Source organism: Mus musculus, chromosome 10 (genome assembly GCF_000001635.26).
Source record: "Mus musculus strain C57BL/6J chromosome 10, GRCm38.p6 C57BL/6J".
Lineage (NCBI taxonomy): Eukaryota > Metazoa > Chordata > Mammalia > Rodentia > Muridae > Mus > Mus musculus.
The window spans coordinates 126,971,246-126,977,815 of NC_000076.6; the positions used below are offsets into that span (position 1 = coordinate 126,971,246).

Below are 6,570 nucleotides of genomic sequence, written 5' to 3' on the forward strand. Positions count from 1 at the left end.
AAGTCCCGGATGGATGCACGTGTCATTTTTACTAATAAACGTTCGAATGAGTGAACGAATGATTCTCGAAGAAATGACTTCCCTCTCATCGTAGATATCGAGAGTGCTGGTCTCCGCACAGCATCCCACTGTCTTCCTTCCTCCCTCCCTGTCTACCTTCCTTTTTTCCTTCCTTCCTTCCTTCCTTCCTTCCTTCCTTCCTTCCTTCCTTCCTTCCTTCTTTCCTTCCTTCCCGAGAATATTGCACTCCTGAGGCAAGTTGGCAGTAAGCTGTGTTCAAGTCCCAAGCCAGCCATTCCTGTCTAGCCATCCAACCCTGCACGGAAGCCAGGCCCCCTTCCTGTGACCTAGGTCAACTCCAGAGCAGGTTTTTTTTTTTTTTTTTTTTTTAATGTTTACACTAAATCAAAGTTAGTTGCTTGGAGTCTCTGTCTACCCATTTTGGAAGGAAACCGAATGAGCCTCTCAGTTCCTGGTCCCCTGTCCCAAAAGACAGTTTTCAGAGGCCTCCAACCAGGCTTAACAGAGGGTACCGATTTAGAATTTGCTTGACGAGGATAATCTTGGCCTTCACTAAGTATCTGGCTTTAACCAGTCTTCTCACTCCCCTGCACATTTTGCCAAGGGAGTCCAGTCCTTCCAGTAGGCGTGCCCTCCTGACTCCCACCCAGGTCTAGGAATGGGAAAGGTACACGGACCACCGCTGGGGTACAGATGATTAGCGAACAGCAAACACGCAGCAGGCTCAAGGAGGGTAAAAACCCAATTTGCCCCGGTAGGCCGGCCAGAGGTCAAACCAAAGCTGGCCTTTGGGAGGTCGGGGGAGGAGGGGCCAAAATCTGCATCACCATAGGGTGTCGAGGCTGCCTGCTAGGTCAGGGGCTTCCTGCATTCCCACCCCTACTGCACCACGTGACCTCAAAGAGCCGCCTAAGCTTTGGAATTCAGCGACAGCCAGGGAGCAGCCTGGAGGGAGGGAGAGGCGCGCCTGCTTGGAAGGGAGGCGGGTGGGGCACAGAAGGGGCCCCAGCTATCCTTTCCCTACTCCTAGCCAAGAGCAGCTAGCTATGCAGAGGGAGGTTTGGTTTGGTCCGGGGAACCTGTAAATACTGGACTCCAGGAAACTTGATCTGCTCCTGTGGCTTCCTTATTTAGGACCAGGCTAGGTCCCCAATTGCTGGGGCCTAGCTCAATGTGATCTCCCAGAACCTGGGAGGGAAGGAGCCGCTTTGGTGGGTGCAGATCAGTGGAGGGAACTTGGGTTTACCACTCCCCCACCCCCACCCCCACCCCCACCCCACAGCAGTCCAGCTTTTAGCTCACACTACTCCCTCTGTCCCCATACCGAACGTAGTGTGTTAGGATGGTATGTCTGCCCTGCCCTGCACCTTTTCTGGATGCTTGGGCAAAGTTGTCAGTTGGCTTGAATCTAGATGGAAATTCTGGGGCCTAGGTGGCTAGCAGGGTGTTGACGTGCTCAGCTATGGGGTTCTGGGGTCTTCTTGTCCTGGGTGGGAAAATAGCCGCCCTGATTCAGTGCCCAGAGCAAGGGGGCAGTGGTGCCAGTCTGAGAGGGAGCATAGAAAACAAGACAGCCCCTGGGCACAGGCTGCTGTGGGCCCTCACCTGTCACACAGGGACCTGGGAGGATTTGAGGAAGAGTTGCCATCTGAACCTTAATCTAAGGCGAGGCAGTACCACAAAGAGAGGGACATCCAGGCAGACAGGAATCCCTGTACTCAAGTGTGGAGGCACAGGTCCTCGGGGTTCTTCCTCACCGTTGCAAACTGCAGGGGGTGGGGGTGGGGGTGGAGTGAAGCCAGATGTGGGGACCTTGAGCTTCCTCGTGGAAGCCTTGGGCCAGCTGCTGCATCATTCCACTCCACGTAGACGGTATCAGATTTGCATGTAGGAGCAAGGATGGACTTGGGACTTGGATGAGGCACCTGCTGACAGAACAGCTCCGTGACTGGGAAGGGAAGGGAGGAGCCACTAGTGTTCAGGACTTACTATAGGTGTGAGTGGGGAGGACTTGGGGAGGACGGTGACTTCAGGTCTCTGGTGTGAGGGGCCTGGGCTGATGAGTGACTTTACTAGAGGTGATTCAGGCCTCATACTTCACCTCTTTTCTTACTGAATCTTTACAACCAGCCCCAGGAGGGGAGCGGGGCTGTTATCTTTACTGGAATATGAAGATTGAGTCAGGAGGCAAGTAAGGGTGGGGGACTGGGTGACAGCCCCCAGCAGCTTGCAGACTTCATCATCCAAAATCTGAAGCCCGCCACCCCCCATCTCCCCCCCCCCCCCCCCGTGGGCAGTTTCCCAGTCGGCACTACAGAGAAGCCAAGCTCCCTACACCAGCTCATCCATTCACCCCAGCGTCTGATGCTCCCAACCTCAGTCCCTGTCACTGGTTTCCCTCCCTGCCTCATGACAGGACACACAGTGCCGTGTAGCCCTGGTGCTGAGAACTCACCAACGGTACAAAATGGAACGAGGACTTGGGAACAACCAGATGACAACTGAAAACTCCAGACTAGACTGTTTTTGTTGTTAAAATACTAACAACAGCCAGTCCTGGCGACACACTTTTAACCCCGGAACTAGGAGGCAGAGGCGGGTAGATCTCTGTAGTTGAACCAATTTAAACTTATCCCTGTCTAGCTTACAAATGAATAAAACTCAGACTATGGTTATTTTGTTTGGCTTTGACAGTTACTGGGGGTCACCCCTAATTTATTTTTCTAACTGCTGGTCTGGCTACCTCCTCAGCGGTGTACCCCCAGATACTCCCTGTTTCTCCTGGCCATGTGCTCATGGCCCATCTCCTCTGGAGATAGCTTCCTTCTCTCTCCCACTCCTCCTCCTTCTCCTCTTCCTGTTCTCCCACCCCCCCCCTCCTCTCTGCTTTCCCCAACAAGGTAACTCAAAACCTGTCCACCTCTAATCCCTCCAGTAATTGGCTGTACCATTTTTATTCAACCAATAGTTTTAAATTAAAGACACGGTTGGGCTGATGAGATGGCTCAGCAGGTAAGAGCGCCCAACTGCTCTTCCAAAGGTCCTGAGTTCAAATCACAACCATCCCTAATGAGATCTGACTCCCTCTTCTGGTGTGTCTGAAGACAGCTACAGTGTACTTATAATAAATAAATAAATCTAAAAAAAAAAAAAAAAGACACAGTTTGTACAACAAAAGCTGGTAAATGCGAGAATTTACTGATAGGCAAGAAGACCTTCCGATACAGAACTCAGCATTACAACACAGCCACAGAACAAACCTCAACAGATCTCTGTGAGGTTAAGGTCAGTCAGGCTACAGTAAGACTCTGTCTCAAAAACCAAACAATACATTAATAAAATAATAACAAAGACAGGACTAGAATGTGGGCCAGCTGGGAGACTGTTTCCCTCACATGCCCAAAGCCCTGGGTTTGTGTAATCCCCAGCCCCACATAAACTGGATGTGTTGGTACCACATCTGGAACCCCAGAATTCCAGGGATGGAAGCAGAAGAGTCAGGGACGTCCATGGCTGGGGAGACGGCTCAGCAGCTAAGTGTGAGGGCCTAGGTTCTCATCTCACAGTTCCTGTAAAAGTTGGATCAAGTATTGTGCTGGAGGGAGAAGGGGAAGAAAGGCAGGCTGACCCCTTGCAGCAACTGCACAGCCTGGCCAGGTCCAATGCAAGACCCTGTCTCAGACAATAAGGTGATTGAGAAAGACATCTGATATTGACCTTCCGGCTTCCCCAAGCACACGTACGATGCACACTCAATCAAAAGGAACACATACACACACACACACACACACACACACACACACACACGAACTCAAGGCATTCAAGATCATCTTGGGCTACCCTTGTGATTTGGAGGACAACCTGGAATATATGAGATCCTATCGGAAATCTTTTTTTTTTTCTTTTTTTTAAATATAACATTTCTGGGCTGCAAAGATGGCTTCCAGAGGTCCTGAATTCAATTCCCAGCAACTACACGGCAGCTCACGATCCAATACTCTCTTATGGTGTTCAGGCATACATGCAGACAAAGCACTTGTATACAAACAAACATTTCCATGACTTCAGAGAGGACCATGACAGGTATCTGTTGGTCTGCCTTGTGCTTGCTCTATATGGGACATGGTAAGCACATTGGTCCAGGGGAAGCTCTTCCAACTCTGCCCATTTCTGTTTCCCTTGGCTCAGGGTTGGCCCAGGGACCTCCATATGACCTCAATTTCCACAGAAGACAAGGCAGCCACTCTGGGTGAGTGCCCCCATCCCTTTGCTCCAGTATTGGGGGAAGTGCTGCTGTTTCCAAGATGCCTCTCAACCTGCCAGTTAGAGAGTCAGGGACAGAGAATGGAGCAGGCGAGTAACCTGGGGAGAGTCAACAGGCTAAAGGGATGGGCTCTACTCGTCACTTAAAAAAACTACACGTGTGTGTGTGTGTGTGTGTGTGTGTGTGTGTGTGTGTGCGTGCGTGCACGCTTAGCCTAAATCCCTGGAGCTGGAGTTAGGGGTGGTTATGAACCAACCATCCATGCATGTGTGCTGGGAATCAAATCCCGGGCTTCTACAAGAGCAAGTGCTCCTAACTGCCGAGCCATCTCTCCAGCCCCGACTTGTCATTCTTGGGCCAAGTTAAAGCTATACCCTGGGCATCTGGCCCAGAATTTGCAGGCAGGAGATTATTTATAAGTCTGTTAAATAAAAGTCAGAATGGCCTTGCCTCCCACCTCTCTTTTACCACCCTACCTTAGAAAAGAGCCCCATTACTGAAACCTTACAGAGCTTTCTAGAGTGGAGATATATAGAAGAAGGATTCCCAAACTTTCTCTGTCTGGGCTTGGGGATCGAGTGAGGCTGCCTAAACTCCACAGGAAGAAGAGTCCTGACTGGCCTCACAGAGGCCTTCCCTCCTCCTCTCTCCGCACTCCATCTCATTCTTGTTTGTTCACACCCTGTCTTTTTCCCCCTTTGGGTTCCTCTGAGTGTGTGCACACAAACTTTCCTTGGCTTCAAGCCTGAGGACCCCCTGCTCTGCGTGGTTCAGAGATGTCCAGAGCTCTCTGCACATAGGAGAGATGGGTGATGACATCATTTAGAGAATGCCTTGAAAAAGGAAGTAGGCTAGGTGTGGTGGCAAGCGCCTTTAATCCCAGCAGAGGCAGAGGCAGGCAGATTTCTGAGTTTGAGGCCAGCCTGGTCTACAAAGTGAGTTCCAGGACAGCCAGGGCTACACAGAGAAACCCTGTCTCGGAAAAACCGAAAAAGAAAAAAGAAAGAAAGAAAGAAAAAGGAAGTAGAAGCCATGATGAAGACATACCTGTCATCCCAGGACTCAGGGGGCTGAGGCAGGAGGATCGATGTAGTTCAGGGTACCATGAGCTGTGTGGCAACGCCCGACTTTAAGACACCAAAGCCAGAGAAGCAGACGAGAGCACAGGCAAGGGAACGTATCTGACTGTGTGCACACCCAAGGGTGAGATGCAACATGCATTTAACTCTGTTGTCTCGGGCACGAGCCACTGTACCCTGCACAGAGGACACCGAGACACGGAGTCACCATGTGCTGGACAAACAGACAAGGTCCTCTCATTCTGTCTAGTTATACACGAGACACGAGATCCAATAATGAACAGCACAATTCCTAGCCTCCAGGGGCCTTTTAAATCGTCAGAGAGTTCCTAGAGAAGGTGTGTAGAAGGACCCGAAATCATGACAGGCCTGCCTCAGTTTCCCCACTGCTGCTGCTGCTTCATCAGCTGGGACCTCAGATGAATCTCGATTAACCCTTTCCAGACCATGTTTCTTCCTCTCGAAGATGAGCATATCTATTCTGCTAACCATAACATGAAAAATTAAACAGGCCAGGTAATAATATATATGGAAGTACTTTATAAATATTACAGGGGAGAAACTATCTATGGAAGAGGAAATGAACAGGAGAGAAGTGTCATCCAACGGACAAGAGAGCAGGCCTTGGCAGGGAACCGCCTAGCTGGAGCACAGGGTCAAAGTCCAACAAGGTCCCTTAGCAACCGGCTGAGACAGTCCTTACAGATCCCATTGTTTTAAAGGTGGGAGGCAAATATGTCAGAACTCCCCCGGCTTCCTTTCCTTTAATGAATTAGAATCTACCCAGACTCAGGGTTTGAGGTTACATAAGCATCATTCAGATCCTCTCTAACAGTCACATTCATTTTAGAAAAACAGCATTTTCATTAAAATGGTGTTATGTAAAAAAAAAAAAAAAAAAAAAAAAGAAGAAAGAAAAGGGGGAAAAAAGGGGAAAAAAGAGCAGTGTGTGTGTGTGTAGAAACATTCGCACTTGTAAGGAACATAGGATATATACATATGATGATAGTGCCTTGTAGGTTATGACCTACTTGGACAAGATGAAGAGACACAAATGTCTAGCTATGAGGACTGCAGTAGGAAAGCCACCAGGTGCCCCCCACCCCCCATTCCCCAGGAACTATGGCCTTGAATCATAGTAACTCATCCATCACCAAAAAGCATTTGAAATGGGTCAATGGGATGGTTTAGCCAGTAAGAGCGCTT

At 49.8% G+C, this 6,570-nt stretch overlaps 1 long non-coding RNA gene across 1 annotated transcript; it reads right to left on the reverse strand.

Annotated features, from left to right (window-relative positions):
* Nucleotides 1-3,198: 3,198 nt before the first annotated feature.
* Nucleotides 3,199-6,275, reverse strand: Gm40798. Its single transcript, XR_872169.3, has 2 exons — nt 5,333-6,275; nt 3,199-3,590 (listed from the first exon to the last, which is right to left on the reverse strand). It is a non-coding gene; the product is annotated as a predicted gene, 40798 (long non-coding RNA).
* Between the last annotated feature and the right edge of the window lie 295 nt (nt 6,276-6,570).